This window comes from Protopterus annectens, chromosome 1.part1 (genome assembly GCF_019279795.1).
Source record: "Protopterus annectens isolate FY-2018-M chromosome 1.part1, PAN1.0, whole genome shotgun sequence".
Lineage (NCBI taxonomy): Eukaryota > Metazoa > Chordata > Ceratodontiformes > Protopteridae > Protopterus > Protopterus annectens.
The window spans coordinates 1,742,018,755-1,742,040,086 of NC_056726.1; the positions used below are offsets into that span (position 1 = coordinate 1,742,018,755).

At 45.8% G+C, this 21,332-nt stretch overlaps 1 protein-coding gene across 2 annotated transcripts in view; it reads left to right on the forward strand.

The window, feature by feature from the left end:
• ARID1A (AT-rich interaction domain 1A) overlaps window positions 1–21,332 on the forward strand; it is a 3,912,194-nt gene that overhangs the window by 2,496,479 nt on the left and 1,394,383 nt on the right. The gene's annotated exons all lie outside the window — the stretch shown is intronic.

Consider the following 21,332-nt stretch of genomic DNA (forward strand, 5'->3'; position numbering starts at 1 on the left):
TCTAAAGCTAAGTACCCCATTGGGTATTCTTTTTTCTTGCTCTAACCGATGTCAGAAAAAGTTAACAATTGTCTTGCCTGTGGAAAGCAAATACCTCCAAGATTTTCATTCTGACTGCGTCACCTGTTTAGGCCCAGACCATGGTGTCCCACGCTGTCGGTTTTGTGCCTTGTTTAATGCCCGAACCATTTATCGTCGGGCTATTTTTTCAATAAATTATTTTGCTCTCTGCCTCCATATTCTGAAATAGCTTCGGTAAGCCATCTGACTACCGATCTTCCGAAAAAGCGCAAAGATAGACAGAGACCGACCGCATAGGTGAAAAACTGCCGACTACTTCCGTTGAGCTAGTCGCCAGTCTGCCGGTACTCAGTGAGGCGCCTTTGCAGCCCCTGATGCCCTCTTGATGTTCATCGTGCATACAGCTGCAGTCATAACAGATGGGTTCTCCTGCCGTCAGGCGGGTCCTCGGTCGGCCGAATTCCAAAGTCTAGGTCCGGCGTCGGTTGTCGTCACTTCTTCCCTGACGTCAGTGCGACAGGGGTATAAAAGAACCAGCCGACGCCATGTTCTTCAGTCTTGCCACGTGGTGCCCGAAGCAGAAGCAGTTCGCAAATGCCGGTCGGCCAGCTCCTGAGATTACGAAAAATTTGGAAAACCGAAGTCTTCTTAAAAGCCAAGTACCCCGTTGGGGAAACTTTTCTTGCCTCAGACCGATGTCAGACAAAGTTAATAATTGTATTTCTTGTGCGAAGCAAATACCGCATAAGGATTTCCATTCCCTCTGTATACCTTGTTTAGGCCCAGACCACGACGTCTCGGTCTGTCACTGTTGTGCTACATTCAACAAACGCACTATTAAGCGTCGGGCGGAGTTCGCCCAGCATTTTTTTGGGAAAGCATTTAACTATACCATGTCGTCGGATATGCCGACACCGGTTTTGTCTAAAAAACGCAAAGACAAGGACTGACACTCGAGGTCCGCGGCCTCTACCGACACCATGCCAAAACCGACTACAAGTGGTCCAGTTCTCAGTGAGGCGCCTACGCAGCCCCTGACTACCGACGACACATCTTTGGTGGTGTCTCCTGTACCCGAGGTCGCAGGCTCCTCGGCCAACACCACGACTACAGATACCGAAGCCACTCTTGGCGTTGAAACACAGAATGTGGACAGGTCCACCTCCACTCAAGGTGTCTTCAGACCTTCCTCTTCTTTCTCCATCAAGGCTTTCACCAAGTCTAAAGCAACCATGCACCCTAAGAGACCAGTTACACAGGGCCCATCTCCAGGCCCCATGCCTAAGAGACAGATGCTTAAAATGGCTGAGGATTTAATTACTCTAATCAGAGGTTCTCAGCCACCTCCGGACAAAAGGCCCAGAGTGGAGGAAGATTCCCCCTCCTCCGATCAGGGATCTATTATTTCAGAACACTCTGATGATCAGGAACAGGCTTACTCCCCTTTTGAAGACTCTGATGCAGAGGAGTCTATTCCTTCTGTATCCCCCCCCCCTGAGGACTTCTCATTTGGGGAGTCTTTGCATACCTTAAGGGAACACTTCCACTGGGAAGGCCAGGATTATTCAGATTCCAAGAAAAGGCTCAGGGAATTTCTTTTGTTACCCCAGCACAGGCCTCTGGCTATACCTCCTGTCTTGGACATCCTAGATGATGTTTACTCGGAGGCCTGCCTTAACCCGGACTCTCTACCTCCAGCTCCAGTTAAGCCTGACAGGTACTACAGGGTTCCTGACTCACACCAATTTCTTTACAAAAGCCATGCTGCTGACCTAGAAACCATCTCACAGGGACCCAAGGGAGTTAAGGCTTCCATTGCCAAAAATCCATTGCCTTCGAGAGATTCCAGAACCTTAGAAAGGTGGGGAAAAAGGTATATACCTCGGCTACCTTAACCATGAGGGCCTTAAACTGTCAGTTTCATATGCTAAAATACCAACAGTTTCTGTTATCTCAATTGAAAAGTAAAATGTCACAACCTGAACAACCAGACTTGGAGTTGCAGGATTTGATGCATAGTGCAGAACAAGTTGGGTAAACATACCTTACAATGTGGTTTTGATGCTCTAGAGGCCTCATGTAGAGCTGCTGTTACAGGCTCAGTCATACGCAGGCATGCTTGGCTCAAGGAACAAACCTTGCCTGATCATGTCAAAGGTAAATTACTAGACGCCCCTCTTCAAAAGGATGTACTATTTGGGGCAAATGCTGAGGAAGTATTACGAAAAATGGAGGAAAAAGCTAAATCAATGCAAACTGTGTGAGAATTTCTGCAGGTTCAACCACCACGTTTTAGTAGAAATTGGCCTTCCAAAAACTGGTCCTTTCCTGTCACGGACAGACCCCAAAGAGGCAGATACAGGCGCCCGAGGGGCAGAGGACAACCACAAGGATCGTACAGAGGCAGACAATGGCAAGCTCCTACACAAAGAGGTGGTGAGGACAACTCACAATCTTTCAGAAAGCAAACCCAATGACTTTCCCCTTTGCAGGCCAACCAGGTCTCAAATGGCAGCCCCCTTGGGAGGAAAGCTGGCACTATTCTCAAAAAATTGGCATGTTGTCACAAAGGACAAATGGATCCTGGACATTATAAACAGAGGCTACAAATTCCACTTTCATACCCTTCCAAAAATGAGAGGCATGCCAAAACTGCCACACAATCAAAGGACAGAGGCACAAAAGCAAATTTCAGATCTTATAAACATGAAAGCTATTCAAGAGGTACCTACACACGAACAAGGTCAAGGTTTTTATTCCAGGCTATTTCTGGTGCCAAGGAAGGGAAAAGATTGGAGACCTATTTTGGATCTTTCCATCCTAAATACATTCCTACTCGTACCAAAATTCAAGATGCTCACTCTACAGCAACTTCTTCCCATGCTGGGCAAGGAGTCTTGGCTGGTAACATTGGACCTCAAGGAGGCATACCTGCATGTCCCAATCAGACAAAATTGCAGAAGATACCTCAGATTTCTTGCAGGTTCAACCCATTATCAATTCTCTGCATTGCCGTTTGGCTTATCTACTGCGCCCAGAGTATTCACGAAATGCCTGGCATCAGTAATTGCCTACTGCAGACTTCAAGGGATACAAATATACCCTTATTTGGACGACTGTCTGATCCAAGCGGACAGCAAGCACATTATTCTGAAACATCTGGCTTATGGAATAATGTTATTAAACTCTCTGGGATACACAGTCAACAAAGAGAAATCAAGGCTAATACCCTCTCGAAATATAATTTTCCTGGGTGCCAATTTGGACACAAACACCCAGATGGGCCTACCTCACGCCAGAGAAGCAGGGGCAACTAATTCAATATTTCAAAACACTGGCAAATTGCACCAGGCTGACTGCAAGGAAAATCCTGCAGGCTCTGGGATTCATGGCATCTTGCATCTTGCTAATCCCATGTGCAAAGCTGCATATGAGAAAACTACAATGGTACCTAAAAAACATATGGTCTCAACACAGCCACAGTTTGGAAACAATAATACCACTACTTCCATGTCTGCAAAAGGAATTTCTGTGGTGGGCTCAAACGTGTCAAGCAAACACAGGTCTTCCATTCAGCAAGCCTCAAGCAAATCAAGTCATCACAACAGACGCCTCGGACTACGCCTGGGGGGCACACGACAGACCGGTGCATTCAGGGCAAATGGTCCCAAAAAGAAAAGCACCTTCACATCAATCAAAAAGAAATGCTAGCAGTAATAAATGCTATTATAGCTTTCAAGGACCTTCTACTACCAGGTCAACTATTGATAAGAACGGACAACACCACAGTTATGTGGTACATAAACAAGCAGGGAGGAACACATTCCTATCCCCTGGCCATATCACTTTGGAACATGGCCATGGACTTACAAATGGAACTACAAGCACAGTACTTGCCAGGCAAGGAAAACACGCTGGCAGACAACCTAAGCAGGAGTATGACAGATCCACACGAATGGGTGTTGCATCCAAAAGTTTTTACAGAAATAACCCAAGAATGGGGAAGGCCAGACATCTCTTTGCCTCCCACAAAAATCATCAATTGACAAAATTCTGCTAGAGGACCTTCCACCCAAAAGCCTGGAGAGTGGACGCTCTCTCTTTCAGCTGGACATCAATGACAGTTTATGCCTTCCCGCCTCTTCCTCTGCTGCCCAAAGTCCTATTGAAGACCAGAGCAGACAGACCAAAGATGATCCTCATTGCTCCGAACTGGCCAAGGCAACACTGGTACCCACTCCTGAGGAGTCTGACTCATTCCCCTCCATGGACCCTGCCTCTAATGCCTATTCTTCTGACTCAGCACAGCTTCAAAACTCTTCAGAGTCAGCTAAAAACACTCAATCTAGCCGCATGGAAGATTCCTTGGCATCACAGCAGGCCCTACTCTCCAAGGAGGTGCAGGATGTCATTTTGGAGGCCAGAAGGCCATCAACTAGAAAAGCTTACTCCACAAAATGGAAACGTTTTTGTGTCTGGAATGAGAAAAAGGGCCAGAACCCTGGAAAACTGAATTTACCTCAGATAGTACAATATTTGGCTGACCTACTAAGCAGTGGACTTTCGTTCTCCTCCATCAAAATCCATGCCTCAGCCATTTCTGCAGAATACAACACTGATCCTCCTTTATTCTCTCACCCTCTTTTAAGACAGTTCCTCAGAGGGGCTAAGAATTTAAGACCTCCAAGGAAACAACCAATACCTGCTTGGGATCTAAATTTCATTCTGGAAAAACTGACTTTGCCTCCTTTTGAGCCAGCTGCTTCATCAGATTTGCAATATTTGTCCTGGAAAACAGCTTTCCTTCTGACTATCACTTCAGCTCGTAGAGGTTCAGAACTACAGGCCCTCATGGCTGTCCAGCCTTTTATCATCTTCCTTCAGGACAGAGTTTCATTACGAACCAACATTTCCTTTATGCCTAAAGTGGTATCCAGGGTAGCTTTAAATCAGGCCATACATTTACCTACTTTTTATCCCAATCCTCAAAACAAAGGGGAGAGATTACTACATTCCTTGGACATCCACAGGCAACTGCGTTATTATTTGGACAGAACAAAGCCTTTCAGAAAATCAGAACAGCTCTTTGTGGCCTATGCGGTAGGAGCTCCAGGAAAGCCAATTTCCAAGCAGACAATCTCAAAATGGATAGCCCACTGCATACGCTTTTGCTATTCCTTTCATGGCAAAACTGTTCCTACAGGCATTAGAACTCATTCCACCAGGGCCACAGCCACCTCTGCAGCCTTTCTCAGAGGAGTTCCTACCAAGGATATCTTGGAAGCAGCCACTTGGAGTTCTGTGCATACCTTCTCCAAACACTACAACCTACCATTATACTCCAAATCTAGAGCAGGCTTTGCCACTGCAGTCTTGCAGGGCATTTTGGCTCCTCCTAGTTCCACCTAGTGCCTACCACCCCTTTCTTAGCTTTGGGATTCTACCCATCTGTTATGACTGCAGCTGTATGCACGATGAACATAGTACAGTTTTGTACCTACCATAAATGTAGATGTTCGAGTGCTAATACAGCTGCAGTCCAGGTTTCCCTCCCTCCTTCCCCTCTAGGGGTATTCTTTTATGGTGTATTTGCTTGCAACTACTGTTTTTGATTATATTGCATTGCATTACTTCATAATTTTATGTATTGCCTTCCTTCTGGGGGCACCTGACATCTGAGGCAAGAAAAACTGAAGAACATGGCATCGGCTGGATGTCCTTCATGGATGCATCTGCAGTCATAACAAGAGGGTTGTCCTGTCGTCAGGCAGCCCTGCAGTCGGCCGGATTCCAAAGTCCGGGTCCGGCTTCGGCTGATGTCGCACTCCACCCGACGTCATCTCTGTTGGTCTTCGGGTATAAAAGCATCAGCCGACGCCATTTTCCTCAGTCTTTCTTGCCGCGCGACGCCCGAAGCAGAAGCTGTTCGCAAGTGCCGGTCGGTCGGATCCAGAGATTACTTCTACCGAATACTACTTCGAAGACTTCTAAAGCTAAGTACCCCGTTGGGGACTCTTTCTTGCCTCAGCCGATGTCAGAAAAAGTTAACTATTGTTTAACCTGTGGGAAACAAATACCTCAAAGATTTCCACTCTTACTGTCTGCCTTGTTTAGGCCCAGCCCACGACGTAGCAGCTTGTTCGGCCTGTGCCTCTTTCAACCGGAACGCTTAGGCGCCGGTCGGAGTTTGCAGAACAGTTTTTCGGTACTGATTTTGCGTACATTATGCCGCCGGATCCTCCGACTACCCAATCTACCAAAAACGCAAAGATAAAGACCGACACTCGCGGTCCGCGGTTTCGGCGAAACCACGGTAAAGCAAACCGCGAGTGTCTCGGTTTCGGCCGAAACCGAGAAAACTGATCAAAGTACAGCTGAACCTATTCTTACAACTGAGGCCCCTGCTACAACTCTTGAATCGACCTCAGAAATTGTACCCACTACGGTGGTTGACTTATCAGACACCATCCCCTTGGATGTCTCTACCCCAGCACGTGGTGCTGCTAGGCCTCCAGCAGCCATGTCCATTAAGGCCTTCGCCAGGGCTAAAGCAGCCAAGACTACTAAATCAGTGCCTGTTAAACCCCCCGCATCCAGGCCCTCTTCTAGTTCTCAAATGCTTTCTTTGGCAGAAGATTTAATTTCTTTAGAGGATCTCAATCTCACCCAGACAGGGCCTCTCAGCCCCCAGAGAAGAGACCTAGGGCAGAGCCCCCTGAGCCAGTGTCTTCTGATGATTCTGCTGATGAATCAGACATAACTGACCAGCCAGAGGCTCCCTTCTCCAATTTTGAAGATTCTGATGCTGAAGAATCCATTCCAGCTGCTTCCCCACCAGAAGAATTCTCCTTTGGGGAAACCTTGCATGCCATGCGAGAACAGTTCCAATGGCAGCAACAGGATTTTTCAGACTCCAGAAAAGACTTAGGACCTTTCTGCACCTCCCACAGCACAGGCCCTTGGCTATACCTCCTGTTCTCTGTGGTGGATGATGCTTTCAATGATGTTTGCTCCGCTCCAGACTCTTTACCCCCAGCCCCTGCCAAACCAGACAGATTTTACAGGGTGCCAGATACTCATCACCACCTTTACAAGGCCCCTCTTGCAGACCCAGAAACTATATCCCAGGGTCCCAAGGCAGTAGCCGCGACCACAGCTAAAACCCTATTCCTTCTGAAAGGGAAGCAAGGTCATTAGACAGATGGGGTAAAAAGGTCTACACTTCAGCTACTCTCTCAGCTAGAGCTTTAAACTGTCAGTTTCACATGATACAATACCAAGAGTTTATGCTTGATCAGTTAACTGAAAAACTAACCACTGATGAATCTCTTGATAAGAAATATGTATTAGAGATGGTAAATAACATACAACAAGTTAGCAACCATTCCTTAAAATGTGGCTATGATGCACTGGAGGCTTCATTTAGATCAGCCATGACAGGCACAGTGATAAGAAGGCATGCATGGCTAAAGGAACAAGCTTTACCGGATCATGTTAAAGCTAAGTTGCTAGATGCTCCTATGGACAAGACAAGTTTGTTTGGTACACCTGCCCAGCAGGTTATGAAGAAAATGGAAGAAAAGGCAAAATCTGTTCAAACTGTCAAAGATTTCTTGCAGGTTCAACCCCCAAGGTTTAGCAGGAACTGGCCTGCCAAAAATTGGTCCTTTCCTGACTCCACAAAATTTCATAGGGGCAGGAATAGACGTTCCAGAGGCAGAAGCCAATCCAGAGGAGGGGCCTACAGAGGACGACAGTGGCAAGGTGACAACAGAGGCACAGACACAGCCACTGCCACTACATCAGCACAACCACAGTGACTTAATCCTAACTCCGCCTACCAGGGAACAAATAGCAGCTCCTCTAGGCGGAAAGTTAACCTTATTTTCAAAGAACTGGCACTACATAACAAAAGACAAGTGGATTTTACAAACCATAGATCAAGGTTACCGGTTTCACTTCCACACTCTACCAGTCAAAAGAGGAATGCCAAATCTACCTCCAAATCAAAAAAGAGGCTCTACCAGATAATGGAGTTAGCAAACATGAGAGCTGTGGAAAGAGTGCCAACAGCAGAACAAGGAAAGGGGTTCTATTCCAGACTATTCCTAGTTCCAAGAAAGGAAAAAAAAAAAAAAAAAAAAAAAAATTGGAGACCAATTCTCGACCTGTCCACCTTAAATACATACATCATTGTCCCAAAATTCAAAATGCTGACCCTACAGCAACTTCTTCCCATGCTGGGCAAGGAGTCTTGGCTGGTAACTCTAGATCTCAAGGAGGCATACCTGCACGTCCCCATTCGACCAATCTGCAGAAGATACCTCAGATTTCTTGCAGGATCAGAGCACTATCAATTCTCAGCATTGCCCTTTGGCTTATCTACTGCGCCCAGAGTATTCACAAAATGCCTGGCATCAGTAATCGCCCATTGCAGACTACAGGAATTCAAATTTACCCATACCTGGACGACTGCCTACTACAAGGGACAACAAAAGCAAGCTGACAACAGATTTACAAAGGGTCATTTACTTGCTACAAGGACTGGGATACACAGTCAATTTACAAAAGTCAAGGCTGATACCATCCCAAACAAGGACATTCTTGGCCGCGGAATTGAACACAGCACAACAAATGGCATTCCTGACTACAGAAAAAGAAAAGAACTTCCTCTTTACTTCTTGGCACTAACAAAACTGAACAAGTTAACAGCAAGAAAAGTTCTGCAGGCCTTGGGCTTCATGGCATCATGCATAATCTTGGTCCCATTTGCCAGACTACATATGAGGAAACTACAGTGGTACCTAAAGAATTTATGGTCCCAACACAGACACAGTCTAGAAACAGAAATCCCACTAATTCCATGCTTAAAACAGGAGTTCCTATGGTGGGCTCAGGCATGCCAGTCAAACCCAGGCCTACCCTTTCGCAGATGTCAACCAAGCCAGACCATCACAACAGACGCTTCAGACCTAGCATCGGCGGCCCACATGCTCGACAAATGCGTGCAAGGATTGTGGACACAGGATCAACTTCACCTACACATCAATCTAAAAGAAATGCTGGCAGTAAAACTGGCAATCCAAAAGTTCAAACCATTCCTCAAAGAGGGCCAGTTGATAAGGACAGACAACACCACAGTCATGTGGTACATCAACAAACAGGGAGGCACTCATTCATACCGCCTATGCAGAATGACCTTGGAGCTGTGGACCCTGGCACTCAGCTACAACATTCAGTTACAGGCAATATTTGTACCGGGAAAGACAATACTCTAGCAGACATATTAAGCAGAACCACTTCGGATGCCCACGAATGGAAGCTGCACCGGACATCTTCAAGACCATCTCAAAGAAATGGGGAATGCCACAGATAGACCTATTCGCATCACCTCTCAGTCACCAGCTCAAAAAATTCTGCACAAGGACATTCCACCCACTAGCATGGAAAGTGGACTCACTCTCCTTCAACTGGAAAGGCCTAACAGCATATGCATTCCCACCTCTTCCTTTGATACACAAGGTACTACTAAAAATCAAGGAAGAACGTCCAAGGATAATCCTGATAGCTCCAAACTGGCCAAGACAACACTGGTACCCACTACTGAAGAGCATGTCTCGAACAATATGTGGCCAATACCCTGATGCCTTTGATGTTAACTCAGAACAACTACAGCATCATACATCCAAACCTAAAACGCTGCAACTGACTGCATGGAACATCACATAGCAGCAGCTAATCCAGAACTTTCCCAAAGAGTTAAAGACATTATTCTTGAAGCACGCAGACCTTCAACAAGAAGGAACTATGCTGGAAAATGGAAAAGGTTTGTCATTTGGAGTACGGAAAGAGGAAAAGATGTGTCAAACATAGATATGCCTAACATTCTGGAGTATCAGGCGAACTTCTTCATTCAGGCCTGTCCTACTCCTCCATCAAGATACATGCATCAGCTATTTCAGCAGAATACAGCTTTGATCCACCTGTTTTTTGCACCCTTTGCTCAGGCAGTTCCTCAGAGGAATCAAGAATGTAAAACCTCCAAGGAAACCACCATTACCAGCTTGGGATTTAAACTTTGTGCTAGAAAAGTTGACACTATCACCCTTTGAACCAGCAGCAACAGCAGACCTACAACACCTGTCATGGAAAACTGCCTTCCTACTGGCAATTACTTCAGCAAGGAGGGTTTCAGAACTACAGGCCTTAATGGCAGTGCAACCCTTCCTAATCTTCCACCAAGATAGAGTGTCCATGAGGACTAATCCTACATTTATGCCCAAGGTGGTATCCAGAGTATCTTTAAACCAGGCAATCCACCTACCTACCTTCTTTCCCAACCCACAAAACAGAGGGAAAGAATACTGCATACCTTGGATGTACATAGACAGCTACACTACTACTTGGACAGAACAAAAATAGCAGAAAGACTGACCAACTTTTTGTAGCCTATGCAACAGGAAGGGAAGGAAAAGCTATTTCCAAACAGACAATCTCCAAATGGATAGGAAATTGCATACGATACTGTTACTCCTTCCATGGAAAACCAATTCCACAGAACATAAGACCTCATTCTACAAGGGCAACAGCCACTACCACAGCCTTCTTACGAGGAGTGGCAACCAAAGACATTATTGAGGCGGCTACTTGGACCTCCGTGCATACATTTGCCAAGCATTATAATTTGCCTCTATATTCCAGATCCCGAGCAGGATTTGCCACTGCTGTACTGCAAGGGATCCTAAACACACCATAATCTACTTTTATCCTCCTCCCTAGTTGGCTATGGTATTCTACCCACTTGTTATGACTGCAGATGCATCCATGAAGGACATAGTACAGTTTTGTACCTACCATAAATGTAGATGTCCGAACTGGATAGCATCTGCAGTCAGGATTACCCTCCGCCTTCCCTCTGTGGTACTCCTAGGGTGTTTACCCTCCTAATAGCTAGCTGTTGGGGGGGAGTCTTTTATGGTGTATTTGTTTGTATATATGTACATATATGCTTATTTTTGTGTTTACCTCTATCTATTTGGAAACATTGGCATCTATCCAAATTTTAGCCTGCAAGAGGGCTACTGGCATCTGGGGCAAGAAACACTGAGGAAAATGGCGTCGGCTGATGCTTTTATACCGAAGACCAACAGAGATGACGCCGGGTGGAGTGCGACATCAGCGAAGCGGACCCGACTTTGGAATCCGGCCGACTGCAGGGCTGCCTGACGACAGGACAACCCTCTTGTTATGACTGCAGATGCTATCCAGTTCGGACATCTACATTTATGGTAGGTACAAAACTGTACTTTCTTTTATACCCCTGTCGCACTGACGTCAGGGAAGAAGCGACGACAACCAATGCCGGACCTAGACTTTGGAATTCGGCCGACCGAGGACCCGCCTGACGGCAAAAGAACCCATCTGTTATGACTGCATTTGTATTAGCACTCGAACATCTACATTTATGGTAGGTACAAAACTGTACTTTTTTCGTGTTTCACTGTTGCAGTCATTACATTTGGGTAATCTGTTGGCAGGTTGCCCTCAGTCGGCCTGATTAACAACGTTTTGGGTCCTGCGTCAGTTGCTGTCCCTTCTTCCATGACGTCAGGGGTATAAAACATGCAGCTGACGCCAATACATCAGTCTTTCTTGCTGCACGGTGCCCGAATCAGAAGCAGTTGGCAAGTGCAGGTCGGCAGACTCCTGAAATTTTCATTTTCGAGTTTCAGAACTGAAGTCTTGAACTAAAAGCTAAGTACCCCGTTGGGGAAACTTTTTCTTGCTCCTTACCGATGTCAGTAAAAGTTAATTGTATTACTTGTGGGTAGCAAATACCTCATAAGGATTGTCATTTGTACTGTATTCCTTGCCTAGGCCCTGACCACAAAGTGCCTTGCTGTCGGTTTTGTGCTAAATTTAATCATCATCCTCATCTTTCTGCTTTTCTCATTAGGGGTCGCCACAGCGGATCATCTTTCCATTTCTTTCTATCCTCTGCATCTTGCTCTGTCACACCAACCGCCTGCATGTCCTCTCTCACCACGTCCATAAACCTTATCTTAGGCCTTCCTCTTTTCCTCTTACCTGGCAGCTCCACCCTTAGCATCTTTTTCCCAATATACCCATCATCCCTCCTCAGCACATGCCCAAACCAATGCAATCTCGTCTCTCTTGCTTTGTCTCCAAACTGTCCAACATGAGCTGACCCTCTGATATACTGATTCCTAATCCTATCCATCCTAGTCACACCGAGTGCAAATCTTAACATCTTTAACTCTGCCACATCCAGCTCTGACCCCTTTTTGTCAATGCCACTGTCTCCAACTCATATAACATAGCTTGTTTCACTACCCTCTTGTAGACCTTCCCTTTCACTCTTACTGGTACCCGTCTGTCACAAATCACTCCTGACACTCTTCTCCACCCATTCCACCCTGCCTGTACTCTCTTCTTCACCTCTCTTCCACATTCACCATTACTCTGAACTGTTGATCCCAAGTACTTAAACTCGTCCACCTTTACCAACTCTGCTCCCTGCATTCTCACCATTCCTCTACCCTCCCTCACATTTACACACATATATTCTGTCTTAGCCCTGCTGACCTTCATTCCTCTGCTCTCAAGCATATCTCCACCTCTCCAGAGTCTCCTCAACCTGATTCCTACTCTCACTACATATCACAATGTCATCTGCAAACATCATAGTCCACGGGGCCTCCTGTCTGATCTCATCCGTCAACCTGTCCATCACCACTGCAAAAAAGAAAGCACTCAGAGCTGATCCTTGATGTCATCCCACCTCCACCTTAAACGGATCTGTCACTCCCACTGCAGTCCTCACCACTGTCACACTACCCTCGTACATATCCTGTACCACTCTTGCATACTTCTCTGCCACTCCCGACTTCCTTATACAATACCACAACTCTTCTCTAGGCACCCTGTCATATGCTTTCTCCAAGTCTACAAAGACACAATGCAACTCTCTGACGTTCTCTGTATTTCTCCAATAACACTCAGAGCAAACATTGCATCTGTAGTGCTCTTTCCTGGCTTGAAACCATACTGCTGATCACCAATCATCACCTCCCTTCTTAACCTAGCTTCTACTACTCTTTCCCATAACTTCAAGCTGTTAAATTTAAATTAAAATTTAAATTTAAAAAAAATTTTAATTTTAAAATTTAAATGTTAAATTTGTTGTGCTAAATTTAATCAATGCACTATTAAACATCTGTATATTTTTGCTTCTGAATATTTTGGCACAAGATTTAACTTTCCAGAAATGTCGTCTGTTAGCAATCGGACTACCAGAATACCTAAAAAAATGCAAAGAAAGACAGACCGTCGAGGTCAAAAACCGACAAAACTTCTAAGCCAGTCACCGGTACTCAGTGAGGCGCTTTTGCAGCCCCTGCTACTTTTGATTCGCAGGCCTCTACTGAGACCCATTCGGAATCCGGTATGCTGCGAGATACTTTAAGTATTGAACCCGCGGATGTGTCTACCTTAGATGGGTCCGGAGCCGCTGAGCAGGCACTGGCTTCTGAGGGTGTTTTCAGGCCTAAAGATTTGTATATTAAACCAACACCATCTTCAAAACTAAGGCCAAAATCTACTATGAATAAAAAAACAACACTTGGGCCACGTGTACAGGCCCCATTGCCTAAAAAACAAATGATCAAGATGGCTGAGGATTTAATTACCTTGATCAGGGTTACCCATCCCCCTCCTGCTAAGGGGCCTAGGCAAGGCACTGACTATGAATCTTCAGATCAGGTTTCTATTTCTTCTGATTCCTATTCTGATCAGGAATCATCTATTCCCACTTATGAGGACTCTGATGCAGAAGATTCCATCCCTTCTGCTTTCCTCCTGAGGATTTTTCTTTTGGAGAAACTTTGCATACCTTAAGGGAACATTTTCATTGGGAAGAGTCAGTATTTCTCAGAATCTAAAGAGAGGTTAGGGATTTCCTGCATGTTTATCGTGCATACAGCTGCAGTCATAACAGATGGGTTCTCCTGCCGTCAGGCGGGTCCTCGGTTGGCCGAATTCCAAAGTCTAGGTCTGGCGTCGGTTGTCTTCGCTTCTTCCCTGACTTCAGTGCGACAGGGGTATAAATGAACCAGCCGACCGCCATTTTCTCCAGTCTTTCTTGCCGCGCGGTGCCCGAAGCAGAAGCAGTTCGCAAGTGCCGGTCGGCCAGCTCCTGAGATTACGAAAATTTGGAAACCGAAGTCTTCTTAAAAGCTAAGTACCCCGCTGGGGAAACTTTTCTTGCCTCAGACCGATGTCAGACAAAGTTAATAATTGAATTTCTTGTGGGAAGCAAATACCGCATAAGGATTTCCATTCCCTCTGTATACCTTATTTAGGCCCAGACCACGACGTCTTGGTCTGTCGCTTTTGTGCTACATTCAACAAACGCACTATTAAGCGTCGGGCGTAGTTCGCCCAGCATTATTTTGGGAAAGCATTTAACTATTCTATGTTGTCGGATACTCTGACTCCGGTTTTGTCTAAAAAACGCAAAGACAAGGACCGACACATGAGGCCCGCGGCCTCTGCCGACACCACGCCAAAGCCGACTACACGTGGTCCGGTTCTCAGCGAGGCGCCTACGCAGCCCCTGACTACCGACGACACTTCTTTGACGGTGTCTCCTGTGCCCGAGGTCGCAGGCTCCTCGGGCCACACCCCGACTGCAGATACCGAAGCCACTCTTGGCATTGAAACTCAGAATGTGGACAGGTCCACTTCCACTCAAGGTGTCTTCAGACCTTCCTCTTCTTTCTCCATTAAGGCTTTCACAAAGTCTAAAGCCACCATGCACTCTAAGAGACCAGCTACACAGGGCCCATCTCCAGGCCCCATGCCTAAGAAACAGATGCTTAAAATGGCTGAGGACTTAATTACTCTTATCAGAGGTTCTCAGCCCCCACCGGACAAAAGGCCCAGAGTGGAGGAAGATTCCCCCTCCTCTGATCAGGTCTCCATTATTTCAGAGCACTCTGATGATCAGGAACATTCTTACTCCCCTTTTGAAGACTCTGATGTGGAGGAGTCCATTCCTTCTGTCTCCCCCCCCAGAGGATTACTCATTTGGGGAAACTTTGCATACCTTAAGAGAACACTTCCACTGGAAGGCCAAGATTATTCAGATTCCAAGAAAAGGCTCAGAGAATTTCTCTTGCTACCTCAGCACAGGCCTCTGGCTATACCTACTGTCTTGGACATCCTAGATGATGTTTACTCGGAGGCTTGCCTTAACTCGGACTCCCTACCTCCAGCTCCAGTTAAGCCTGACAGGTACTACAGGGTTCCTCACTCACACCAATTTCTATACAAAAGCCATGCTGCTGACCCAGAAACCATCTCACAGGGCCCCAAGGGAGTTAAGGCCTCCATTGCTAAAAATCCATTACCTTCCGAGAGAGACTCCAGATCCTTAGAAAGGTGGGGTAAAAAGGTATATACCTCGGCTACCTTATCCATGAGGGCCTTAAACTGTCAGTTTCATATGCTAAAATACCAACAGTTTTTGTTATCACAATTGAAAAGTAAAATGTCACAACCTGAACAACCAGACTTGAAGGAGTTGCAGGATTTGATGCATAGTGCAGAACAAGTGGGTAAGCATACCTTACAATGTGGTTTTGATGCTCTAGAGGCCTCATGTAGAGCTGCTGTTACAGGATCAGTCATACGTAGGCATGCCTGGCTCAAGGAACAAGCCTTGCCTGATCATGTCAAAGCTAAATTACTAGACGCCCCTCTTCAAAAGGATGTACTATTTGGTGCTAATGCTGAGGAGGTGTTAAGGAAAATGGAGGAAAAGGCTAAATCAGTGCAAACTGTGAAAGAATTTCTACAGGTACAACCCCCACGTTTTAGTAGAAATTGGCCTTCCAAAAACTGGTCCTTTCCTGCCACGGACAGACCCCAAAGAGGCACATACAGGCGCCCGAGGGGCAGAGGACAAGCCCAAGGATCGTTTAGAGGCAGACAATGGCAAGCTCCTACACAAAGAGGTGGTGAGGATAACTCGCAATCTTTCAGAAAGCAAACCCAATGACTTTCCCCTTTGCATGCCAACCAAGTCTCAAATGGCAGCCCCCTTAGGGGGTACAGAATGTACCTCAGATTTCTTGCAGGTTCAACCCATTATCAATTCTCTGCATTGCCGTTTGGCTTATCTACTGCGCCCAGAGTATTCACGAAATGCCTGGCATCAGTAATTGCCTACTGCAGACTTCAAGGGATACAGATATACCCCTATTTGGACGACTGCCCGATTCAAGCGGACAGCAAGCACATTCTTCTGAAACATCTGGCTTATGTAATAATGTTGTTGAACTCTCTGGGATACACAGTCAACAAAAAGGAATCAAGGCTAATACCCTCTCGGAAGATAATTTTCCTGGGTGCCAATTTGGACACAAACACCCAGATGGCCTACCTCACGCGAGAGAAGCAGGGGCAACTAATTCAATACTTCAGAACACTAGCAAATTGCACCAGGCTGACTGCAAGGAAAATCCTGCAGGCTCTGGGATTCATGGCATCTTGCATCGTACTAATCCCATGTGCAAAGCTGCATATGAGGAAACTACAATGGTACCTGAAAAACTTATGGTCTCAACACAGCCACAGTTTGGAAACAATAATACCACTAATTCCATGTCTGCAAAAGGAATTTTTGTGGTGGGCTCAAGCATGTCAAACAAACACAGGTCTTCCATTCAGCAAGCCTCAAGCAAATCAAATCATCACAACAGACGCCTCGGACTACGCCTGGGGGGCGCACATGACAGATCGGTGCATTCAGGGCAAATGGTCCCAAAAAGAAAAGCACCTTCACATCAATCAAAAAGAAATGCTAGCAGTAATAAATGCTATTATAGCTTTCAAGGACCTTCTACAACCAGGTCAACTATTGATAAGAACAGACAAACACCACAGTTATGTGGTACATAAACAGGGAGGAACACATTCTTACCCCCTATGCAGACTGGCCATGTCACTTTGGAACATGGCCATAGACTTACAAATGGAACTACAAGCACAGTACTTGCCAGGCAAGGAAAACACGCTGGCAGACAACCTAAGCAGGAATATGACAGATCCACACGAATGGAAATTGCATCCAAAAGTTTTTGCAGAAATAATCCAAGAATGGGGAAGGCCAGACATAGATCTCTTTGCCTCCCACAAAAGTCATCAATTGACAAAATTCTGCTCAAGGATCTTCCATCCAAAGGCCTGGAGAGTGGGCGCGCTGTCTTTCAGTTGGACATCAATGACAGTTTATGCCTTCCCACCTCTTCCTCTGCTGCCCAAAGTTCTATTGAAGACCAGAGCAGACAGACCAAAGATGATTCTCATTGCTCCGGACTGGCCAAGTCAACACTGGTACCCACTCCTGAGGAGCCTGACGCATTCCCCACTATGGACCCTGCCTCTAATGCCGCCTCTTCTGACTCAGCACAGCTTCAAAACTCTTCACAGCCAGCTAAAAACACTCAATCTAGCCGCATGGAAGATTCCTTAGCATCACAACAGGCCCTACTCTCCAAGGAGGTGCAGGATGTCATTTTGGAGGCCAGAAGGCCATCAATTAGAAAAGCTTACTCTGCAAAATGGAAATGTTTTTGTGTCTGGAATGAGAAAAAGGGCCAGGATCCTGGAAAACTGAATTTGCCTCAAATACTACAATATTTGGCTGAACTGCTAAGCAGTGGACTTTCTCCTCCATCAAAATCCATGCCTCAGCCATTTCTGCAGAATACAACACTGATCCACCTTTATTCTCTCACCCTCTCTTAAGACAGTTCCTTAGAGGGGCTAAGAATTTAAGACCTCCAAGGAAACAACCAATACCTGCTTGGGATCTTAATTTCATTCTGGAAAAACTGACCTTGCCTCCCTTTGAGCCAGCTGCCTCATCAGATTTGCAATATTTGTCATGGAAAACTGCTTTCCTTCTGGCTATCACCTCAGCTCGTAGAGTTTCAGAACTACAGGCTCTCATGGCTGTCCAGCCTTTTATCATCTTCCATCAGGACAGAGTTTCCTTACGAACCAACCCGTCCTTTGTGCCTAAAGTGGTATCCAGGGTAGCTTTAAATCAGGCCATACATTTACCTACTTTTTACCCTAATCCTCAAAACAAAGGGGAGAGATTACTACATTCCTTGGACATCCACAGACAACTGTGTTATTATTTGGACAGAAAAAAGCCTTTCAGAAAATCAGAACAGCTCTTTGTGGCCTATGCGGTAGGAGCTCAAGGAAAGCCAATTTCCAAACAGACAGTCTCAAAATGGATAGCCCACTGCATACGCTTTTGCTATTCCTTTCATGGCAAAACTGTACCTACAGGCATTCGAACTCATTCCACCAGGGCCACAGTCACCTCTGCAGCCTTCCTCAGAGGAGTTCCTACCAAGGATATTTTGGAAGCAGCCACTTGGAGTTCTGTGCATACCTTCTCCAAGCACTACAACCTACCATTATACTCCAAATCTAGAGCAGGCTTTGCCACTGCAGTCTTGCAGGGCATTTTGGCTCCTCCTAGTTCCACCTAGTGCCTACCACCCCTTTCTTAGCTTTGGGATTCTACCAATCTGTTATGACTGCAGCTGTATGTACGATGAACATAGTACAGTTTTGTACCTACCATAAATGTAGATGTTAGAGTGCTAATACAGCTGCAGTCCAGGTTTCCCTCCCTCCTTCCCCTCTTGGGACAGGCCTATAGGCTAACACATCCTCATACAACCTGATTGGGGTATTCATTTATGATGTATTTGCTTGCAACTACTGTATTTTGATTATATTGCACTGCATTATTACACAAATTTATGTATTGCCTTCCTCTGGGGGCACCTGACATCTGGGGCAAGAAAAACTGAAGAAAATGGCGTTGGCTGGTTCATTTATACCCCTGTCGCACTGACGTCAGGGAAGAAGCGACGACAACCGACGCCGGACCTAGACTTTGGAATTAGGCCGACCGAGGGCCCACCTGACGGCAGGAAAACCCATCTGTTATGACTGCAGCTGTATTAGCACTCTAACATCTACATTTATGGTAGGTACAAAACTGTACTTTCCTCAGCATAGGCCTTTGGCTATACCTCCTGTTCTAGACATTGTTGATGATGTTTTCTCAGAGTCCAGTATGACTCCTGATTCCCTGCCTCCGGCTCCTAGTAATCCAGACCGATATTACAGGGTTTCTGACTCCCTCAAATTCCTGTTTAAAAACCCTACTGCTGACCCTAAAACCATTTCTCAACGTCCCAAGGGTGTTAAGGCTTCTACCGCTAAAATCCTACCCCTTCTGATAGAGATTCCAGGGCGCTGGATAGATGGGGTAAGAAGGTTTTACACGTCTGCAACCTTGGCAATCAGGGCTTTAAACGGTCAATTTCATATGCTTGAATATCAACAGCATGTCATGGGTTTATGTAAACAGATAATTGTTGATTTCTGACTGTGTAGAAAATAGAGTTGCAGGCTTTATTGCATTCAGCTGAACAAGTTGGAAAACATACTTTGCAATGTGGTTTTGATTCCTTGGAGGCCTCTTGCAGGGCTGCTGTAACTGGATCTGTGATAAGAAGGCATGCTTGGCTCGAGGAGCAAAATCTGCCTGACCATGTTAAAGCAAAATTGTTGGATGCTCCTTTGCAACATGACAGTCTGTTGGTAATAAAGCTGAAGAAGTTTTGAAAAAGTGGAAGATAAAACTAAATCTATGCAAACTGTAGAAGATTTCCTACAAGTGCAGCCACCCAGGTTCAGTAGGCACTGGCCCACTAAGGAACTGGTCCTTTCCAGTACCCACTAGAGCCTCTCAGGTCAAACCCAGGCATTCCAAGGGCTCCAGGTTTCAGTCTCAAGGAACTTATAGAACAAAGCAATGGGATGCCTCCACCTCCAAAGCTGGAAGTAACAAGACACCTTCCTACGGAAAACAGTCTCAGACTTTCCACTGCAATTACCAAGCACTTATCTTTTGGCCGTCCCTTTGGGGGAAAACTGGCACTTCATGCACAAAACTGCCAACTGATTACCCAGGACAAATGGGTTTTAAATATAGTATCCCAGGGATACATATTTCATTTCCACACGTTGCCAATCCCAACCGGATGGCCAGATCTGCCTCCAAATCAGTGGGCAGAGGCCCAGAAACAAGTTGTCCCTCATGAATATGGGGGCTATTCAACCAGTACCAGAAAAGGAAAAGGGACAAGGTTTTTATTCAAGACTTTTCCCGGTACCCAGAAAAGACAAAACATGGTGTCCAATTCTGGACTTATCCATTCAAAATACATTTCTGGACATTCCAAAATTCAAGATGCTGACTCTCCCAACAGTTACTACCTATGCTAGGCAAGGATGTCTGGTTCGTAACTCTAGACTTGAGGCTTACCTGCATATCCCAATCAGGGAATCTTGCAGAAGATACCTCTGCTTCAAAGCAGGCTGTTTGCATTACCAGTTCTCTGCACTGCCCTTTGGCTTATCTACTGCGCCCAGGGTCTTCACAAAGTGCCTGGCACCAGTAATTGCATTTTGCAGGCAAAGAGATATTCAAATTTATCCATACCTGGACGATTGTCTAATTCAGGCAGAAAACAAGGATACTCTTCTAAAACATCTGGTGTTTGTAAAAAGGCTTCTAACTTGCCTAGGATACACCATAAATGAAAGAAATCACAACTGGTCCCCTCTAAAATAATTACATTCCTGGGTGTACGCTTGAATACAACTGCCCAGACGACTTTCCTGATGCCAGAAAAAAACATTCAGTTGATGACTTACTTCAAACAGCAGGTGGCCACAAAAACCCAGTTATCTGCAAGACAAATTCTGCAGGGCTTGGGGTTCATGGCCTCCTGCATTCTTCCAATTCCACATGCAAGACTGCATATGAGGAAACTTCAATGGTACCTAAAAAGCTTATGGAGTCAACATTGTCACAGCCTGGAAACAATGATTCCTATCATACCTTGCCTGCGGCTAGAGTTCCTATGGTGGACAGAGGCCTGCCACCAAAACAAGGGACTGTCTTTCATTCCAACCCCTGCCGCCCAAACCCTGACTACAGACGCATCAGATTATGCTTGGGGGGGGGGCATCTGGCAGGGAGATGCATTCAGGGCCAATGGAGCCCAAATCAAATGCACATATCAGTCAGAAAGAGATGCTAGCTGTACAGAATGCTCTGACAGCCTTCAAGGACTATCTTCATCCAGTACAACTACTGATAAAGACAAGACAACACCACAGTCATG